The sequence below is a fragment of the Macaca nemestrina genome, chromosome 8, assembly GCF_043159975.1.
Source record: "Macaca nemestrina isolate mMacNem1 chromosome 8, mMacNem.hap1, whole genome shotgun sequence".
In the NCBI taxonomy this organism is placed as follows: domain Eukaryota; kingdom Metazoa; phylum Chordata; class Mammalia; order Primates; family Cercopithecidae; genus Macaca; species Macaca nemestrina.
Genome location: NC_092132.1, coordinates 96,605,582 through 96,627,398, shown reverse-complemented (window position 1 = coordinate 96,627,398; position 21,817 = coordinate 96,605,582).

The window sequence follows — 21,817 nt, the reverse complement described above, 5'->3', positions numbered from 1 at the left end:
TTGGATCTTGGACACACTTGCCTTCCCCTCGTCCCAGAGTCCTCCTGAGGTCACCTTGAGTGCCATCCTGGGTTCACAGTTGTGCTTAGTGGCAGGTGCAAGAATGGGTCTATTCATTATTTGGCATCAGAAGTCTGAAAAGATACATTAATACTTTAATGTCTACATTCGACACTCACCTAGAGGAGATTCTACATCTTTCCAAAGCTCTTCAATCTGTCTGTCACTTGCATCTCTAGTTTGCTGCCTCATTTCACTTGTGTCACTTCTCCTGAGTCCACAGTAACAGCTGCAAACATGAACTCCGTCTGTTCCAATGGTGCCCTCGGTCTCTCCTCCTCACTGCCTCACACTACTCCAGAACCTTCCCATACTTTCTGCTGAAACCATCGCATGTGGCCAATGCCATGGGGGTGCCTTTCACCTCTTTTCAACTCTATACTCAGCTGCCTAAAATTCCCCCAAAATGTTGTTTAATCTGTTTTTCTCTACCAGTAGGTGGTTCATTCTTTACCTTTTTGCCCTGGTTAATTGTGATTCACCCTTACAAACTGAGCTTGGCGTAACCTCTCCAAAGCAGACTTCCCAAATCCCTCCATGTTGGTGAGGTGCTATTTTGGGGGACTTTCCTGTGCCTTACCTACTTTTCTGTTTCCAACCTCTGTTGACATGATCATTTCCCATGGAGCAGGCTCTGTATTGATCACCCCCATTGTTGCAACTGGCTCACTTCCTCAGACTGCAGACCTTCAGAGGGCAGAAATTATGATGTATCTGTTTTTTCTATCCCCAGAATCTCTCAAATGTTAGATACTCATTGTTGGCTGAATGGCTAAATGGATGAATATCATCTCTTATTTATTTATTTATTCTTCCTTTTCTGATTTCTAATTCTGAATAAAGAATTTAAGACAAGAGGGAAACGTAATTACATTCTGTAAACCAATTTTTCCTCAGGAACTTAATTCAGGGAATATATTTCCTGAATATTTATGTCCATTTACACACAACAAGCAATGTTTACACAGATCAAATAGAAAATCTGGATTTGAAGGAGGAAGCTTCTTGGGACAATGCATTCTAAGAAGAAATGGAATCTGTGAAGAGCAAATCCACGCATCAGAGGTGATCAGTGGCATGAGTTAACTCTGTTTACTCAGCAACACTGGCTGAACATCTTGGCACAGTGGAGGTTAGAGAGAAAAGACATTTTGTCCAATGATATTTTTAATGACTAAGTTAACTTTAAACAAGTTTTACAGTCACATAGTCCAAATATACATAAAGTTAGGTTAGTTTTCCAGCACTTCATGTAAATTATGCTCACGGATCTAAGAAGCCAGTTCTTATTGAAGAAATAGCTAAGCAATGCAATAAAATAAAGTTCCTCTCATTCAAAAATACGTTTACATAATGAAGCTGAGTGATCTTTCTTTTTCTCTAATAAGTCAAGGAACAATGATTTGCATTTCCTCTGTCATTCCATTTATCTAAGAAAATATTCTGGAAAATCACCAGAGCACTTCTAGAGGCTTCATCTGAATACAATCAAGAGCTTGATTGGTCCATAGGATGCTGAGAAAAAAAATCTGAGATCAGTCTCTTTTAGAAGTTCATCATCATCAGCTTTCATGGGCCATTAAGTTCTCCCTGACCTCCTGAGGTTGCACGCCTGAGGGAAGTGCGATTTAAGCAGGCTGGGGGCCCTACTCACACTGCAATAAGAACACGGGCTCTGGACCCTGCAGACCCAGTTCAGAGCCAGGTTCTGTGGCTGCACACAAGGCGACTCTGCCCACCTATGACCTCATCCCGCACACTCTAATCTATAAGTCGAGGGTCGCACAACTCAACTCTTGGCTGTCCCCTAACCATGAGCAGGAAGCTCACCTCACCTTCCCTGCACAGCCTTGGACTCAGAGTCAAGCGTCCTCCCTGCTCTGTGGTCCTCCCTCCTCTGTGTCCCTCACCATGACTGCAGCTCTCCCAGAGCACCTGTCTCTCCAGCAGATCATCGTCAGTTTCCTTAGGTGTGGTGGGGTGGGATGGGGCGTTTTTCTCATGAGCTCCCTATGTTGGTACCTCAGCCCCACCCCCAAACCGCAGGAGGGACAAGGCAGTCCCCACCCCCAACCCTGTGTGCATTCTGCAGGCGGGTCCCTCTGGATGCTCCAGTTCTGTCTTGGAATGGGACGAGGCCGCACTCCCAGGGCCAGGGTGTGCAAGTGCGTCTGAAACAGGGGTTGGGAAGAAGCCGCACTGAGGGGCACAACAACCATGTGTAATGCTTCCTGGCTGAAATCTGCACTCAACAAGAAGTCGCTCTTAGAGTATTAGGCTGCTGCCTTGATGTCAGGCGCGCGCGCACACACACACACACACGCACGATTTCTAGAAGCAGGTTTGACTGGCGTGCATGTGCATAAACCCGGGTGGCCGCTCATCAGGAGGGATGAGGAGAGGAGGGCTCGCGGAAGAGCAGCGAGGGACACAGGCGCACAGAACAGAGGGGAGCAATGAGCAGGCAGCACCCCCGGGCAGGGATTAAAAGGGCACGAAGAAAAGCGAAGGTGCGAGGGGAGGACCGACTGGCGGCCAGCGTCCGGGAGGGGCAGGCAAAGGCTCGCCTCGAAGTGCCTTTCCGCTTAGGTAGAATTTCCATGCCTCCCTCTCCCTCCACCCTGCTGCGTGAACATTTTCCTGGCCTGCTCAGGAGGGAAAGCGGCTTTAAAAGGCATTAACTGTAGCCCTCACACATGGGCATTAACGTGTAGCCCGTGTCACACTTCACTGAGAAGGACGCAGGGGGCCCCAGGCTGTCGTGGCATCTGCAGGTTTTTGAGGGGACGTTCTTGGACAGAGCTAACACTTTGTCTCCGGAGCAAAGTGGGATGGGATCCGGGGCTCTGGGCTATGTGATTCTCGCAGGGGGAATGGGAAGCTGCTCTGAGGCCCCCTCGAGCGTCCTGCCCCTGGAACTCGCTCTGCCGAATCGTGCTGTGCGCTGAACGCTGCACAGGCTGCGCCCACGGCCTCCAGCCCTGCCTCGCGGGTTCGCGGTGCTTTCTTTTCAGAGCCAAGAATGTGACACATAAAATGAAACAGCTTTTAAAATAGGCACTTAAAAACCATATATGCTTTGTACCTGGTTCCACAGTCAAAGGTGGCTATGCCATTGTGGTTTTAACCCGGTCTGGCCAAGCCTGGGATTTGAAGGTTACAGCTGTCAACCCCATCTAATACAATCCTGAGGGATGGCAAAGTTCGGCCAGAGAGCTCTCCGTTCGTTCAAGGAGAGCAGTGCTCAAATAAGAGGCACACAGACGTAGGTTAACTGGTGGGATCACCCCCAAGGAAAGAAGGTTTTCTGCAGAGGAATTGGAGTGTAGAGAACAAAGATACTGGTCTCAGACCTTCTCCTAACTTGCTCCATGGCTTTGGTAGTTCCTGGAAGTTTTCTGGGCCTCTGTTTCCTCCTCTGCAAGCGTGAGTGAGTCAGACGACAGGCACCATCAGATGCGTGCTGTACCGGAAGGGTGGCTTGCAGGTGAGTAACACGGGAAGTTACTTGTGTTTGTGTGTGCAGGCACAAAAACAATCAGTATTGGGAGAGGTGTCCTCATGGCCTCAGGAAGGCCCCCACCCGTTGTGGGTGGGATTTGCACAGCCAGAATCTGCTCCTGGTTGAGAAAAGCCCTTGCTTTGAATGAGTTTGTTTACCAAGCAAGAAGGACAGCCTTCTTTCCTGCAGCTGTTGGCTTGGCCGATTATCTCTCATGAAATGAAAAAGTATTATGTTAATTTCTGCAGAAATGACGTTCCTCTACTTCCTGTCCTCCCCATGTGGCCCATTAGTATATTTCTTTTTTAAAGATATGAACTATTAAGCCCAGAATTACTAAAACTTTTCTCACCTTTGTTCTTTGGAACTATTGAAAATTCTGCTGAAAGATTATAATTCAATCCTAGTTCTTAAAAAATATGCTTTATTGGCATAATATATAAGGAAATTGCTTATCTTTTTTCTACTCTGTTTTCTCCATGATATTTTCTCTTAGATGTAAATGATTAATTTAAAAGCCACTGAGTTATATGTATTCTCCAAAGTGTAACGGAGAGTGATTTTTTTCCTAGTCCTTTGAGCATAGGAGTTATCATGAAACCTCTGACATTATCTTGTCATCAAACAAGAAATGAGCAATAGTATTCAAGCCACTGTAGGTATAAAACTTTGGAAAATTTGAGATTCAAAGTGGGGAGAGGGTGGTTATTTACAGAATAGTTACTTGCTGCAGACGGTTCTCCATGCTGATGGTTTTATACTGAGCACAAAATGGTATGGAATATGGTATTTACTTTAGGCAGATATGCAGAAAAGGTAAGAAAGGCCTTGATTCAAATCATCGAGCACTCATTGAGTACCTATTGTTTGCTAGGTGTGTCAGTTTGCTATGGGGACACCACAGATAAAGTATCCTCTTTTCAGGGATGGTTCACTTCTTGTTTAGGGTATCATACCTCCAATGACAATAACATAAGACTGTAATCAGACACGGAGTGGAAATTCATCCATGCATTCCATATTTATTGAGCACCTACTTTGTACCAGACACTAAGCTAGCCAATTACAATTCCATATTGTTACGTTGTGTGCATTTTAATATTCAGGAAAGTTTTGATTAGTTGGAAACTCACAACCTTGGTAAACCTTGGAGTGTTCATTGATATGAAAAGCAATAATTGTATGACCTTATCTATCTCCTTAAAATATTTAATAGTATCACCTCCTTTTGTGGTCTCTGTGTGTCCACAGCCCTGCAACTCAGGCAGCTCTGGGGATGCTGGTCCTCACTCCTCAGCCTGCCATGCACTGTCCATTCATCTCTTGTATAATAACACTGAGGGGAAGCATGTGAAACAGGGTGAAGTCGAGACTATGCTGAGAAGGACAGATGTGTGGGGGGAATGGTGGTGACACTAGAAATGCCATTTCTGGTTAAGTAGCTATTTGATGAGAGGGAATGAGAGACTGTCCAGCAGTGGGGTGGAAAGCAGAGAGTAAACATCCACAACCTGGCAAGAGAAGTGCCAAGTATTTGAAGGGTATGAAAGGGATGCATATTTACACTGATCACTTACGAAGGACACTGTTCACCCCAGTGCACCCAGACACTGTTCCCACTGTGAAGCAAGGCTACCAATGAAGCAACAGCCACTCTATCTAATCTAATAGACTCTTCTTCCAAGCTTCCACAGACCCTCAGTGACTCTACGCTGTGGGGATGTATCAGTCAGGATATGCTAAACTTTGATCTAATAGCAAATCATGTGAAAAACTGAATGGCTTAAAACAACAGGGTTTGTTTTTAAATAAAGAGTACAGTTCCAGGGTGGATCAACAAGGGGTCTGGTCATCCCTTCCTGTGGCAACAGAGATTCCTTATTTAGGATGTGAGGTGAGCCATGGGAGAAAGAACTTCCAACTCTGACCTCTAGTTTTATGCTGAGATATAAACTGTGGATTGTGGCTTGAACATCAGTTATCCTAGAAGTCATTTGTAAATGAAGTGTTCCAACTCGAAAATTATCCTCAACACCACATTGAAGCTAGCACAGAAGTAGGTTGATTATTGTCAACTTCCACTGAATCCTATAGAGTAAGGTGACCTTGTCGGGTAGGGAAAACATGTATTTTGCTAATCTTGAAAATACTTTACATTGGACTATATAATAGATGTGTATGTCTGCCTCATATGAATTATTTCAATCTCGCTATTAACATATTCACTAGGTATTCCATAAATATGTAGATACTTAGACACTGTAAACAAGCTTGAGCTTTGTGGGACTCATTAGCTCTTCCTTTCTGCAGTTGGATGCATTTTTACAAAAGAAATTTAAGACTGCAAGGAACAGGTGATCCTTTCCTAGCATTCCTGAAATTTTGCTGCTCCAGGAAATGTAGGACTCCACTAATTACAGAGGAATTCTGCATTGCGTGTGGTATTTTTCATAGTTTTGGATTTAGAGGGAATTCCTAACAATTTGCAAACCTATTGATTAATTGCATACTGCTCTTCGGAAAATAAATCCTTACAGAAACACTGCTCATGGTGGTACTGTAGCAGAGACCAAGCATAATACTCATACAGTAAGGTTGTTTTCCTTTAACTTTATTGCTATTAGTCAAGGTGTCCAGTGGTCCAGTTCTCAAATCCTCTCTTGCCCTGGCAGTTCCTCTGGAAATGTCAGTGGGGAGAAGTTCACCCCTGTGCAAATGATCCAGTCCACCAGGCACTTCCTCCTTGCATTGCACTGTTCAAAGTGATTAACTTTGTAAGCTGCAACATGAAAAAGCCTGAACCCAACCGCCAGGCATGTTTGCAGATCATGGCACCAGTCCTAATATATGCTTTTAAATAATGCCCTGCCACAGGGCTCTCAGAAGGGTATGGAGCCAAATAATTCTTAATTCGTATAATTTAAACAGCAGCATGAATGACTAACCACAAAGGAGGAGGGAGAAAGACAGCAGAGGTATTAAGAAAATAATCCAAGCTGAGTTACAAAATCAAATGAGATTCTACTTGTGTGATTGAAATTATCAGCCTTTGAGAGGCTGAATCTCTCGACACCTCTGTTTAATGGGATTTGGAGGGCTCTGGGGCCACATGGACAGACAAGGCTCCTTAGAGCTCAGGGAGGAATGCACCTAAAATACACTTAGTGGAGAACAACTGAGCTACAGGTACAGGAGGGCTAGAAATCCCTAGACATCCCTCGTCCATTGCCTGCCGTCTCCCTCAATGCCCCCCAATGTCATACTAGTCTCTGCAAAACAACAACAACAACAAACTCACTCAAATCTGGCCATATCTATCCCTTGAATAAAATTCCCCTCTGGTCCCTCAAGTTCTCCAGCATAACAAATGCTGGGCACAAGACCCGACCTGCCTGTCTTCTCCATTGCTTCTCCCAGCAGCATCCATGCAGAGCCGGGAAAAGACAAAACCAGCCCTCCTGGACTGTGTCCCGCTGCTCCTTTGCCCCCACCCCTTGGGCACTGTCCTCTGTCACTGTCAGACTCAAGTCAACAATCATCCTCTTAACTCCATCTCAGCAGTGGCTCCTCTGCAGATCTCCTGCTTCTTCTTCAGGCAAGGCTAAGACTTTCCCCTTCTAAGTTCCCCAAAGGACTTGCATGTGCCACCCTGCTAGCCACTATGATGGTGTCATGGTGTCATCACTCTGGCCAGAGCCTTTTCCCACCAAGGCAAGATAGAGAGCAGCTCTGCTCATCAGCAGAGCACTTAAACACTGAAGAAAGGGCACATACCTGTCACCCTTACATATTGCCATTTACTAGCTACTCTAAACCAGATTGCATAGTTCTTTAAACTTCAAACCTGTGACCCTAAGGATTATCTACCTAAATACCTTTCTTTTTTTTTTTGAGATGGAGTCTCATTCTGTCGCCCAGGTTGGAGTGCAATGGTCCAATCTCGGTTCACTGCAGGCTCCGCCTCCCGGGTTCAAGCCATTCTTGTGCCTCAGCCTCCCAAGTAGCTGAGATTAGAGGCACACACCACCACGCCCGGCTAATTTTTGTATTTTTAGTAGAGACAGGGTTTCACCTGTTGGCAAGGCTGGTCTCGAACTCCTGACCTCAAGTAATCCTCCTGCCTCGGCCTCCCAATGTGCTGGAATTAGGGGCATGACCACAATGCCCTGCCTATCTACCTAAATACTTTTAACATTATTTTTTTCATATGGCAAAAGTGAAATGGGCATCACTAAATAAGACTGCACTTGTGGCAGTTCTTTGAAAATCTTAAATTTGGTAAATATTCTTGTTCTTAACATTTTAAATCAAAAGTCCAACATGGAATAGATACATCCTTTGAGAGGTGAGCGGATGGACACCGGAGCCCCGGCACTGGAGCTGCACCTCAGGGGCATGCCGGTGTCTGCCCGCTTGTGGAGCTGCTGCTTAAGGAAGTCCCCGTAAAGGTTTAGCTGTCTATGCTCAAAGCTGCAACCTTCTTGCCTTTACAGCTGGAGAAGGGGGAAGAGGAAAACACAACTGATGCAGTAAATGCTAACATTCTCCCTTTGATTCCTTCAAACTGTCTTTCCTTGATGAAAAAGAAACACTCCATTTCCATTTATCGCTGTTATTCCATCTTCCGGGGTAAGATGGGTGCTCCCGTTCCTCGCGCAGCTGGGGTTCAGCGTGCTTCTGTCTTTTCTGTCAGCTGTGTCTCTTTGATGAGGCCTTCCCCTGGCTCTCTACATCTGTGAGGTCCCATGTTCAGGCCCATATGGCATCTCTGAGAGAGACAGCCTTTCCACTTTGCTCCTTTCTGTAGCGGATATGGCGGGTTGGTGTTAACGGACAGATCTGAATGGAGCCCTTCCATTTCCTTCTATCACTGATCTTGTCCTCCACACTGACATACTCCACCGCCAGACATGCAGAGAGTGGCGGCTTTTTAAAGGTTGCCGGGTGTGGAGACACCAGAACACGAGTCTGTGGGGAAAGGGGCCATGTCTGCTTTCTATTTATATTTCCAGTGTCTGCTGAATAAACTATCAATAAATATTTACTAAAATGAAATGAATCTTTGTAAAAACATAGCTTTTACACAGAAGTTGTTTTAGGAGGCTCCCCGGACCACCTGTCTGTGGGATTGCACACTGGATGTGGAGTCAGCTCTTGCTTGTGCGGTGCTCTTGTATCAGCCCAAACATTTCAAGAGTGGCATTAAAATGAAATCAGTGGTTCAGTGATCATTCAGGTGTTTCAGCATATCTAAACATCCGCTCCTTTTTACCTATTAAAAGAAGAGTGAAGACTAGCTTTAAGACGTGTTTTGTCCACAATGGAGACGTGAGACTATGAGTGCAGCTGCAATTGGCAGGGGCAGGGGCAGCGGCCAGAGTGTTATCATTAGAGTTATCATTAAACATCTGCATCATTAAACCAATGCTTTTAAACTGCGTCCTTTAGAAATGTGTATGTGAAGTCCTAACCCTGAGTACTTCACTACCTCAGAATGTGAGTGTATTTGGAAATAGGGTCATTGCAAAGGTAATTAGTTAAGAAGAGTTCCTGCTGCAGTAAGTGGTCACCAATCCAGCATGGCAGGAGTCCTTATAAAAGTGTGGATTTGGACATTGATGTGCACACGGGAAGAAGCCAGTTGAGAATGGAGGCAGGGGTCGGGGTGACGCTTCTGCAAGCCAAGGAATGCTGTGATGCCAACAAACCACCGGAATCCAGGGGAGAGGCGTGGAGCAGCTTCTCCTTCAGAACTGTTAGGAGGAACCCGTTCTGGATGCATCCTGATCTCAGGCTTCTAGCCACAGAACCATGAGACACACACCCCTGTCACTTCAGCTGCCCAGGTTGAGGCACACTGTTATGGCAGCCCTGGAGAGCTCATACAGCATCCCAGTGAAGACAGCAAGCAGTGTCAGAATCTGGAATTTGGGAGGGAGAGCTGGACTGGGAGGAAATGGGAGTTGCTGCTATATAGCTGGCAGTGAAGGGCCTGAGATCAGATGAGATCACAAGGGAAAGTATCCCTAGGAGTGAAGCATGAGTCCTCAGTGCTGCAGTGTTTATCAGGGAGATGAGCAGTACCCTGCAAAGGAAGAGCCAATGAGGCAGCAGAGAAGCTAGGGCGATACTGTCACCTGCAGGATGAGAGGTCTGGCTTGTCTTCTGCTAGTTGACCTCAAAAGCTAGGGCAATGACTGGTACGCGGTAGGCCTTCAGGAAATAGTTGCCAAATTAGTAAATGACTGTGTTATCCTGTGACCTATGCTGTTGGATGGCAATTATTTTGTTATTTTGTTGGTAGTAGTAGTTATGTTTATAAAACAGCAGCATATATTTAAAAGTATTCATTTTTAAAAGCAGGTGTTTAGGATTCATAACAAGATAACTGACTATTCACAGATTCCTGAAAATCAATGCATTTAAAAGCACTTCTTTGTTGAATAAGCATGTGTTCACATTTGGAAATTCAAACAGTAGAAATTGCTGTAGTGAAATTCTCCCCTTGCTACCAGCAGCCACTATCTATTCAGATGGAACGAATCCAACAAAGGCAGCTGATACCACTGATTAGTGTCTGTGGGTCTCTCCAGAAACGCTTTGTGGATATAGGAGACACATGCACACACACACTCAGCATCCCATCTTCCCTTCTTTAAACACAGATGAAAGCGTTCTACGAGTACTACTATGCACCTTGTCTTTTCCCACTTGACAGTATTTCTTGGAGCTTCTTCCACATGTGTACATAAAGTTTCATTCCTCCCTTCCCACTCCAAATGGTTGCAAAGTATTTTATTTTCAGAATTTAACACAATTTATTGAAACATTCCCTCCCTTTTTTTTTAGATGGAGTCTCCTCTGTTGCCCAGTCTGGAGTGCAGTGGTGCGATTTCAGCTCACTGCAACCTCTGTCTCCTGAGTAGCCAAGACTACAGGCGTATACCACGACGTCGAGCTAATTTTTATATTTTTTGGTAGAGACAGAGTTTCACCATGTTGGCCAGGCTGGTCTCAAACTCCTGACCTCAAGTGATCTGCCTGCCTTGGCCTCCCCAAGTACTGAGATTACAGGCATGAGCCACCACGTCTGGCTGAAATGTTCCCTCTTGATTGGACATTTACATTATTTCCAATATTTTGTGACTACAACCAGTGTTTCTATGAGTAACCTTGACATACTCCATTTCCTACATGTCTGGAAGATGAATTTCTAAAAGTGGAATTTGTGGGTCAGTGGGTATGTTTGTTGTCATTAGGACTGATAGAGTCAGTCATCGCTCTCCAGATGGGTGGGCCAGTTCATGTTCTCACCAGCAAGTGTCTGCTCCTGCATATACTTGCTGAAACTGTGTACCATCAAGCATTTTTATCTTTGTTAATCTCATAGGTAAAAAAATAAATTTCCATGTAGTTTTTATTTGTATGTCTCTCATGAAACTGAGGAGCTTTTCATATGTTTAAGAACCATTTGAATTTTATCTTTAGTCAACCGTTTATATCCTTTTCTCATTTTGCATTATTTTGTAGAATCTTTTTATATGTTATGAAAATTAGTCTTTTCTTTATGGTGTAAATTTCAAATATACTTTTTCTACCTTGTCTTTTGCCTTTTTTAAATCACTAATGTTGTAATTTGATAGTGACTATTTTTATGTAATTGAATTCACCATTTTTTATGGCCTCTAAATTTGTTTCATAGATTTAAAGGTCTTAACTTCTCTGATATGATAAAATAATTATTCCAATGTTTCTCATAGTACTTTTACATTTTTAGTTTTTGTTTGAGTGATTAATCTGTATTATGGTGGTGTTGCTGTGAAGGTGGCATTGTTTCCAATTTGGCTATTCATTTGTCGCAACGTCATTCACTAAATGATCTCCATTTTTCCCCTTCAGTGTGAGAGGATTCCTGTATTATATACAATATTTCCAAACATGTTTAGGCTATGAGTTTTCCATCCTACTCTTTTTGTTTACTGTTACATCAGACTCCTATTAATTTAATTACCATGGCCATATACAATGCTTGTTTTCTGGAAGCATTAGCACCTTCTTTTTTATTTTCTTTTCCAGAATAACTCTTGATATATATATTTTCTTTGATTTTTCTGAGACATTCATTTCACTTAGAAAGTACCTAATACTGTTGGCATTTTTAATGGGAGAAAGTTAAGTTCTAGATTTATTTAAAATGGGTGATCTCATAGAAACATAATCATTTTATACAAATACATATTGCAAAGATTTTCTGTGGATTAGTTTTAGTCTTGGAGAAACAATTGTGACCTTAGGTTTTAGAATGTTCTGTAGTTTCCTCAATACAAATACAAAATTTATTCTCTGTGCTTACCATGATTTCACATGTGTTTCTGTGTGTAAGGATAACATGTATATTATGAAGTGTTTCTATATTCATTCTTCGTGTAGAAATATCTGTGATGTGGATGAAACTTATATCCAGTGTATCAGTAGAGGTGAATACCACCTTATCAAATGTTACCTAAAATATGTAGGGTTCATCTTTCACAAAAAAACCCCATTAAATCAATGAATAAGAATCAAATTTTGGGGAAAAAGTGTTTATATATCCCATGGCTTACTGAATTTCCCATGATCGTCTCAAAAATGGTACATATGTTTATAAATAAAAGGTTTACAATCGCGGGACAATGGATAACACACACACACCTGCAGTCCAAAATATTGTTTTCATGGTAACAAGTCCTGCCTCAGAGATTTTGATCTGTGATTCGCTCAAAATCTGTGATTCAAACGCACCATACCTGTGTAGTCTCCGTGGGGAAAGCATACTACATTTCTTCTAATTAGCCTCACAGAATATTTGGTGGTGTTTCATTCATTTGAATGTGGCATTTTCACGGGTCATTAGAAAACTGAGGCTAATTCAGCACCCTACTTCCTTTCTACTTCCTACTGCTGAAAAAAAGTTACACTTTATGTTTACAAACATCAGCAAGATATTTGTATACAAACTAACTAATAAATGAGAATCAAAGTGTTTCCATAAGGCAATGAGAGAAAGGGAGATAGCTAGGCTTTTGTTTTCACATGATCAACATTTAGCTATAGATACATGACCCAATCAAGTTGACCTTCATTTCAATCTGTAAACTATGGTGGGGCAGGAAGGATAGACACACAGTCCACCCGTTCGGTGGGACAGGTAGGGTGGAGTTGGGCAAGGTCAAAGGAGAGAAGAGGTACCTGGGAGGTTTGTCAAAAACAAAGCTGCCTTGACAGAAATTCACATTAGTAAGTACATGGAAATTGGCAGGGCCTAAATGCTTGCCTCAGGGACTTGAGTAAACATTTGATCTGAATGTGGAAAAAAATTCACTTGTCACGGATTGTGCTGTTTATAATAAAAAAGAAAGTAAGATAATTTCAAGAGCTCATTCAAGTCAAAAGCTAAGGCCTGTGTGCCTGGCATCAAGTGTATTATTCACTGGGTGAGAGTTACAATCTCTCTGCAGATTCAGTTTCATTGCATGATCTGATAGAGAAAATAATCAAGATTGGCAATATTTTTCAAACATATGCCCTTAGTCAACGACTTGGGAGAAGGTGAAACAGAAGAAATGTAGATTGTAATATTTAAATGCATCAAAAAACTATGCATAGGAAATTTATTGATGGGTTTTAATAATATGCTTCCTCTCATCAAAGAAACTATAATTCATTAAACCATTGGTAGCTCATTGATGCAATAAAAAATATCAACTTGACATTGAAGACAGAATAAAATCATTTTTTAAAAAGAAAGTGCAGGTATTATGCTTTATATTAACAGTTGCTAACATGTTGTTTAAAATCTTAACATCTATGTCTATGGGAGAGAGTGGTCTGTAAATTTCCCTTGTAGTAACATGCTTGTCGAATTTTGGCATGAAATATATGCTGCTTTCAGAAAATAAACTGGCTGCTATTCTCTTGATTTCTATTCTTTGGAAAAATTGTGCAAAAATTGATGTTATTTTTCCCTTAAACGTTTGGAAGGTATTCCTGGTGAGTCAAGTGGTCGGACAGCCTCAGCACCAGTGTTGGGGGTTGCTTAACTTCTGTGAGCTTCTGCTTTGCTATCTGTAAGTGAATTTCACACCTGTCCGTGTCATCTTTTCAACTGATTGTGGAGATAATAAAGTCCTCTTGCTTTACCTGACATGTATAAGCATGCAAAGTGCCCTATAAATATACCATACACATCTTTATAGGCCCTAATACTGTTTTACGTAAGAAAGCAAGTTAGTGGGGAGGAGTAAACAGTCCTGGCCAGGAAGTGAAATCCAGATGTAAGGACATAAATGTATCTCCAGAAGCAGATCAATAGGAATCCTAAAAGAGATCCTTGCACCATCGAGTGAACAGGGTGCACTAATAGCCTCCCATACCTGAGGCATGGACCAGCTTCCCTTCAGCATCCTGCATCCATCAGCAAACAGCTGCAGCATAGAAGACAGCATCTGGGATAGAAGACTGTCAGTTCAAACGTGGGGATGTTTGGGAGAGTACTTTGATCAAGATTACCTTCTTTTTTCTTTCTTTTCTTTCTTTTTTTACAACAAAAGACTTTTAAGTTACAAAAATGATATAAAATGTTTATTCATGAGGGAACCTCAAATAACAAATGCCTTGATCTCAGCAGGTCCAAGTCTTCCCAGGGCCTGGAGCAGAGGCTGCGGATGCCCTATCCATCTCCTCTCAGCCTAGCCCTGCTCAGTGGGGAGAGCTGGCACCTGCCTGCTCTTGGTCGGGGTGGCCTGAAGGGCAGTTACATCCGGGAGGACCCTCAACAAAGGGAAAAAGGAGGTCTGTGGATACGCACTCAGCTTCCTTGCCTCTCAGAGGGATGGGTCTGCATTGCCTTCTTCAGGGCCTGCGGTGAGTCAAGCCCAGTGGCCCGTTGTGGCCTGTTAGTTTGGTCTTTTATTAACTTTCTCTCCTCTCCTTTCTTGATTCCCCACTCCCTCAGTGTTTCTGGGGATCACATTCCAAGTAAACTACAGGGACTTAAATCCTTGTCTTAGTGTCTGCTTCTGGGGGACTCCAAACTAAGACAGTGTCAACTGCCAGCTGCCAGCAGGGCAGTGTCGTCTTTCATACCAGGGACAAGGGAGAGCTCTGTTGTAACTTGCTTGCCCAGTATTTCATATTTTCTCTCTGCTCCATGGCAACTTAAAAAGTTGATTGACTTGGGTGGAGCATGGGTACTCTGTTAAAGGATGTTTGGGTTGAGTTTAGATTTAATTTCAGTTTGAGTGCTCCATTTTTAAACAAAATGGCAGCTGAAAATTTTCCAAATGGATTGTTTTTGATAATTTGTAAACTACATTTTACAAATGCAGCTTGCAAGGGAATATGCTACGTAGCCAGAAGTCTCTGGTTGTCTTGAATAAGATCTATGGCTTACTAAGCTACAATATATTATAGGATTAATGAAATCAAAGCCCCCACAAGTTTCCATGCAAATAACTATCCTTTTCACCCACTGGCTGGGGTTCAATCTGAGAGCGAGTGTTTCAAAAAGTACATGCTGGGGTGAAGAGAGTGAAGGGAGAATGTTGGAACCTTCCTTCCTTCATTCAGCTACTCATGGCATGGCTTATGGACACCAAGTGTGTTAAAGGCATTGCCTTCCCTCGGATTTCAGGAAGAGGTTGTGTGAGATAATTCTGAGAACTCAGCTGGTTTGATTTATGTTTTGCTTTGTTTGTTTTCTTTTCTGATCCACTGGTACATCAAATGGGAGGACCAATAACCCTGTAGTTAGTCTTTGCACAAGAGAAAAAAAAAGGCAGGACTGTGGAGCTCCTGAGTGAGCTCATCAGGGAGTGAGCCTCTACTGTGAGGACAGTCGCTCACTGTGAGGTGGGGGGATTCCTCTTTCTTCCAGAAATTCCCCTACTCTGGGTGGGTCTGGGGAGGGGTGGGTGTGCTCAGGGCCATGGTAGAGAAACCTTCCTGTGTGGGGGGGATGTGATCCGAAGTCTAGGCTCTCCCGACACCTGGCTGAGTGCACGAGAGTCCTCTGTGCAAGGGTGTTTCCGCAGCAGTCATGCCTGGATAGCTTTTCCTTGCTGTGCTGGATGCTGGAAGTTGCAGCGCTCAGTGTCTGCTCCACCTGCGACAAAAATACAGACCCCATGGCGCCAGCTTTTTGGGCTCATTCAACTCATTCTTCCTACTTTTCTTTTTATCCTTTCATTTTTTCTCCACTATTTAGTTTTCTACGTGTTATATAATTTTCTATGCCAACTTTTATGCAGCCATTTAGATACATAATAGAATTAGTAGATTTTGATAATATATGGGTCACTTTTAAGTTCCATAAAATCTAACATACTAGTAAATGACTTTAAATTATAGCACAGTGACTTAAGTTAAACATTGAGGATTTACTGGCTATCAAGATTGTTAAACAGCTCAGCACAGAGTGCTGTGAGATCTTTCTCTGGATATGTTCATGGTCACCATTCCTCTGAAGCCGCTGTGTTGGAGTCTTGTTTGGAGAGAGAGGAATAGGTTTCATTTTCTTCCAGAAGAAGGAATTAGAAACCCCAATCACTGAGTTTCTTTCCTATGTGACTGAAAGGATGTGCAGCTACCAGCCTTCTGTGCAATTCTTGCAGACATGTTACCCCAAAGGAGCAAACTCCTCAACTTAACTTTAGGCTACATTGTGGAAACAGTATATGCTTATTCAGATAATAAAAGGAGGCCCAGTCTCTCTTAGCCAACCAGCATAGAGCTTATATAGGATGTGAGGACACTCCCCACAGCTGCCTCTGCGGGTCCCAGCACTGTCCTTGTCCTTGCCCCACATCTGACCAGTCAAGGAGGAAGGGGTTGCATCCCAGCTGAAACCAGTGCCGCCATGCATTAGTCAGGATGGACTGTGATCTGCTGCAGTAACCAATTCCCAGCCCAAATCTCCATGCTGGGACCCAGCAGTCTTTCTCAGACATGATATATGCCTTTGCAGTTCAGCAAGACTCTGCTTATTTTTTTGCATAGAAACTAGGTTGAGGGAGCTGTCACCTTCTTGAAAGTTACCAGCTGTGGGTCAGAGGGAGAGAGAACTCTGCAAAATCTTGTGTTAGCAAGTTCTGTTTGTTAGCAGTTCTACTCATGATCTATAAGATAGAGCAATTGTATGAATTTATCTACCCAACTGAGGGTCAGAAGTACAATCGTATAAGGGGAGGAACTAAAATTAAGTAATGACAGCAATAATTATTACTGCATCTCTCTCGCTTTTTCTCTCTCTCTCTCTCTCTTTTTTGCAGACTGCAAAGTTGGTCAAAATTATTAGGCATCTGTTACCATGAGTATAGACATTGCAGAATGTGTTTTCTTCACTGACTTCAGGAGAGCTAGTAACTATCTGTTGATACTGTAGAGTGCTAGGAGAGTCTCATTTATTTGAGGAACAAGATATAATTTACAATCAGTTGGACATGAGCAATATAAGAGAGTCTTAAAATTTTATAATTCCTCTACATTTTTCCTTTTAAATATTGTTAAGAAAGGCTTACAGTTCTAAGGAGAAGAACTATTTTGGCTTTCACTGATTTAATAAAATCACATGATTCCTTTTTTAGTGCTAAGTAAGACAACATGCCAAGAAGTGATAATTAACTGAACCACGAGATACAAAGGGAAAGAATAGACATTTGTTCTAATCAAGTGTTTCGCAAATCTAAACTGCATGATGTCCACCAGGCAGGCATGATGTGTCTTGTTGAGTCTGCTAGAAGGAACAAGTTGTAGGTTAACTAGAGAATGTTGCAGCACCATATCCTGAAAACTACAAGTATTTTAAAGATTTTACTCTTTGTGGGAGTAGAATTTTAAAAAAACCTAATTATGTAAGTACCAGTCATTAAAGCCTAAACATATCGTCTTGTGTTGTTTGGTGTTTTAAATCTGTGTTTGCGTGTATGCACATGCACTATCATTCTAACCATTCCCTTAGAATGATCTAAGAAAAGGAGACTTCCGTGACTCTCATTCTGTAAAGGAAGTCTCATCATGTGGTTCTTAAAGTGACCAGTGTGTACCTAAGTTCCTTTAACTGGAAATATGTGAGAGGCTTATTTTTATTAAACCTTCCTCAGGGAATTACTGCCACAAAGCATAAAACTGGTGTCTCCAGTATTCAGTATGGATATTCCCTCTTTAGTTCAGATTATAGAGGGAACCCAGACTCCTTTGTTTGGTTGAGTTAAATAAGCATTTTTTGGTACATCAGCTATAGGCCCTGTATTCACCGTTAAAAACAGTAAAGAGTATATTTCTTGTTCTTAAAGAGCTTAGTACATCTTGAGAGAGACAAGATTTATGTATATCTAGTTAAGGGAAGTTGGAGCATATGTAACTTACAATAGAGCCAGGCATGGTGGCTCATGCCTGTAAGGCCAGAACGTTGGGAGGCCAATATGGGAGGAAGGCTTGGGACTAGAAGTTCAAGACCAGCCTGGGCAACACAGTGAGACCTCCTTCTCTACAAAGAAAATAAATTAAAATAGGCATTTTGACTCCAAAAAGAAAAGGTAAGATCTGGAAGAGGATGGATTGTTTGAGCTAATACCAGAGCAGGACAAACATATGTAAGGTGATCTTCTGAGCTTTTGTGTTTTACTTCTAATCCATATGTTGGACAATTGGGTTGCAGACTGCAATTGTCCAACTAGCCTTGAAGGGTATACCTATGTTGATCTTAGGATCTGAGTTTTTGTGACAACCTCGGGCTCTTTAGATTTTTTTTTGCATTTTCACTTTCAGCATATCATATCTGCAGACTGCTTGTTCCATGTAATGATGTACTTTCTCAAAGTAATGATTTTATATCCATGACACTAACTCAAATTTTGCACTAACTAACCCAGGGTTTTGATAATTTATAGGTAGGTCCTAAAATAGTTTCCATGAACAAATTATGTTTTATGAAAAATAAGTCAAGGTTTTCCTTTTTGGGAATTTAAAAACTATGCATGCTTCTTACATAGGACTAATGTTGCTAACATAGGACTGAAGAAACACCTTGAACAATGGCAGCCGCAAGAAGAGGTCAGCTTGATTTGGGGTTGTAGCTCACACCTGGCTCTGGATGAGTTAATGATATCTCGACAGGATGTTTTCAGCAGATCCCTACATCCCTTGCCATAGCCAGTTGTAAAGTGTTTGTTTCAGGAAATCATGCCCTGCTACTAACAATCCCTTTCCAAAATATCTTTTAGTGTTTCGCATGTGGTTACTATTGACTCAGAATCTAATGGGAAAGTTGTAACTGACCCAGGCTGAGTCTCAAAGTGAACCTATGTGTTATAGCATCATCCTCAGGTAAGAAGCTTACCTGAGGTGGATAGAAGCTTAAAACCTGAAGCTGGGAACTCCTTAAAGGGCTCTCAGCAACTCAGGAGGACAACTGGGGTTACCAACCTGGAGCAGAACCGACTTCTAGTCTCCACCCATGCCTGGTCTTTTAACAAAGCTTTTCTCAGAGATGATTGCATTTCAAGTTCCTCCCACAGAATTAGCATTTCTGTTGTTGGACATAAGCACATTTTCTCCTATCTGAGCTGTGGAATCTTACACAAGTTACTTAACCCTGTCTATACCTCAATGTCCTTATCGACACAATGAGTACAATGATAACATCCTTCTGTTAGGATGGGAAGTGCAGTATAATCCTTAGGGCTAGGTATTGACGTTATCTATATTATGATCCCAGGAAGAAATGTTACTATGTGGTAACTGGTACTGGATTGCAAGCACATTCAATAAGGTCCCACTAATACAATAAATTATGGCCTTCTCCAAAGTCCATTCTGGGCTGTCAACCTTTAGATCCTATAAGAGATAATATTGAATTCAAACTTGCATTTATATTTTTATACAGTAAGTTACATATTATTACAGTCTTTTCTCAGCATCCCTAGGTATTGATTCCAGGACCTTTGCAGATACCAAAATCCTCGATGCTCAAATCCCTGATATAAAATGGCATAGTATTTGCACAAACTATCCACATCATCCTATATAATTTAATCATCTCTAGATGACTTGTAATACCCAATACAATGCAAATGTTATATAAATAGTTATTAAACTGTGTAAGTTTTAGTTTGTATTTATTGTTGTGTTTATATTTTTATTTTTTTCCAAATATTTTCAATTTGTGATTGGTTGAATCTGTCGTTGTGGAACCTGCAGATACAGTTGACTGTACGTTATTTTGCTTGATTTTATAATCAGATTTCCAAACTGCACATACAAATTTTAAATTCTGTCACTCTGAAATATTCATGTCTAGTCAGAGGTGATTCAGAGAGACTTGCACATTAATCTAAAATTTAATTGAGTTAAAAGATAAGACATTTTAGTTGGAACTAATATTAATGCTCATGTGTAATTAGTACCAATATAAAATACAATTAAAGAGTAAAAGAAAAGACAAAAATGAACTATGAATACTTTGAATTTTTTGCTGTTGTTTCTCCTTCTGGAGCTGTGAAAAATCTAGATCAATCTCTTGAAACGTACACAATCTTGAGTCCTTATGGTAATGGGGATGGCAAAACAGAAGTGAGAAGCAAAGCTAAGGTTAGTGTGGTTGACAGGGGAAGAGTAGGCACAGGCTGTTATTTCCAGCTCCTCATGAGACCCCCAAACTGACAGCAGAGTGGGCACAAGGAAGCCACTCATAACGGCTCAGACATTGAGGGCAGGACTGGGCATAGGGCTGAAGGTGGATGAGCTCACCTGCAGAGATGAGATTCCTTCTGGAAAGCAGGTGGGGGTGGGAAGACAGATCGGCCTCATAATACCCAGGAGGGGGCTGGAGAGTAGCCTTCCTAGAAAGACTCAGACTCAAGGTCAGTTGCTACAGGGAGGATTAGGACCCAGCCTGCACAGGAGGAAGCTAAGCATCTACAGAGGAGATCCCTGCATCAGTTAATACTGCCTGGCTCCTCTAATAGAAAACATTGCTTTCAAGACCATTGCCATTGCCATTTGTATTTATATGTATACCATCTTGCCATAAAGTGACATTTAGGTCAACCATGGGCTGCATATACTACTGTGGTCCCATGACATTATAATGCAGCAGAAAAATTCCTATGGCTTAGAGATGTCAATAGCCATCATAAATGTCAGAGTGCAACTGCCTGACTCATGTGTCTATAGTGATGCTGGTGTGAGCAAGCCTACTGTGCTGCCAGTGATATGAAAGTCCGGCACACGCAATTATCTATCCATAGTACTTGATAATAATGACAAACAACTGTGTCACTGGTTTATGTATTTACTATGTTATACTTTTAATTGCTTTTTTTTTTTTTTTTTTGAGACAGAGTCTCACTCTGTTGCCCAGGCTAGAGTGCAATGGGCTCTGCCTCCCAGGTTCAATCAATTCTCCTGCCTCAGCCTCCAGAGTAGCTGAGATTACAGGCATGAGCCACCGCGCCCAGCCTTAATTGCTATTTTTGAATATCTTTTGCATGTCCTTCAGGAGTCATCCAGAAGAAGACATTGTTATCATAGAGATGACCTAGAGATCTGTGTTATTGCCCCTGAAGACCTTCCAGGGGTACAAGACCAGAAGATGGAAGACAGTGACACTGATGATCGTAACCCTGTGTAGCCCTAAGATACTGTGTGTGTTTGTGTCTTAGTTCTTAACAAAGAAGTTTAAAAAATAAAAACAATAAAAAATAGCATAATTTAAAAGTAGAAGAAAACTTACATAATAAGAATACAAAGAAAATATTTTTGTATATCTGTACAATACAATTTGTGTTGTAAACTAAGTGCGATTACTAAAGAACTTAAAAATATATTTCAAGGAATGTAAGAATGTCAAGTAAAAAAGTTATTGTAAGCTAAGTTTAGTTTACCATTTAATAAACAAATTTTTAAAAATAATTTTAGTGTAGCATAAGTATAAAGTGTTTATGAAGGCCATAGCTGTGTACAGTAGTGTCCTAGGTCTTCACCAATCACTCACTGGCTCACCCAGGGCAACTTCCATCCTGCACCTCTGTTCATGGTAAGCCCCCTACACAGGTGTCCCATTCTTGATCTTTTATACCATATTTTTCTATTTTTAGATATGCTTAGAAACACAAAGACTTACCATGTTGGTACAATTGGTTACAGTATTCCGGACAGTACCATGCTGTAGCTATACAGGTGTGTGCCCTAGGAACAATAGCATCTACCATCTAGCCT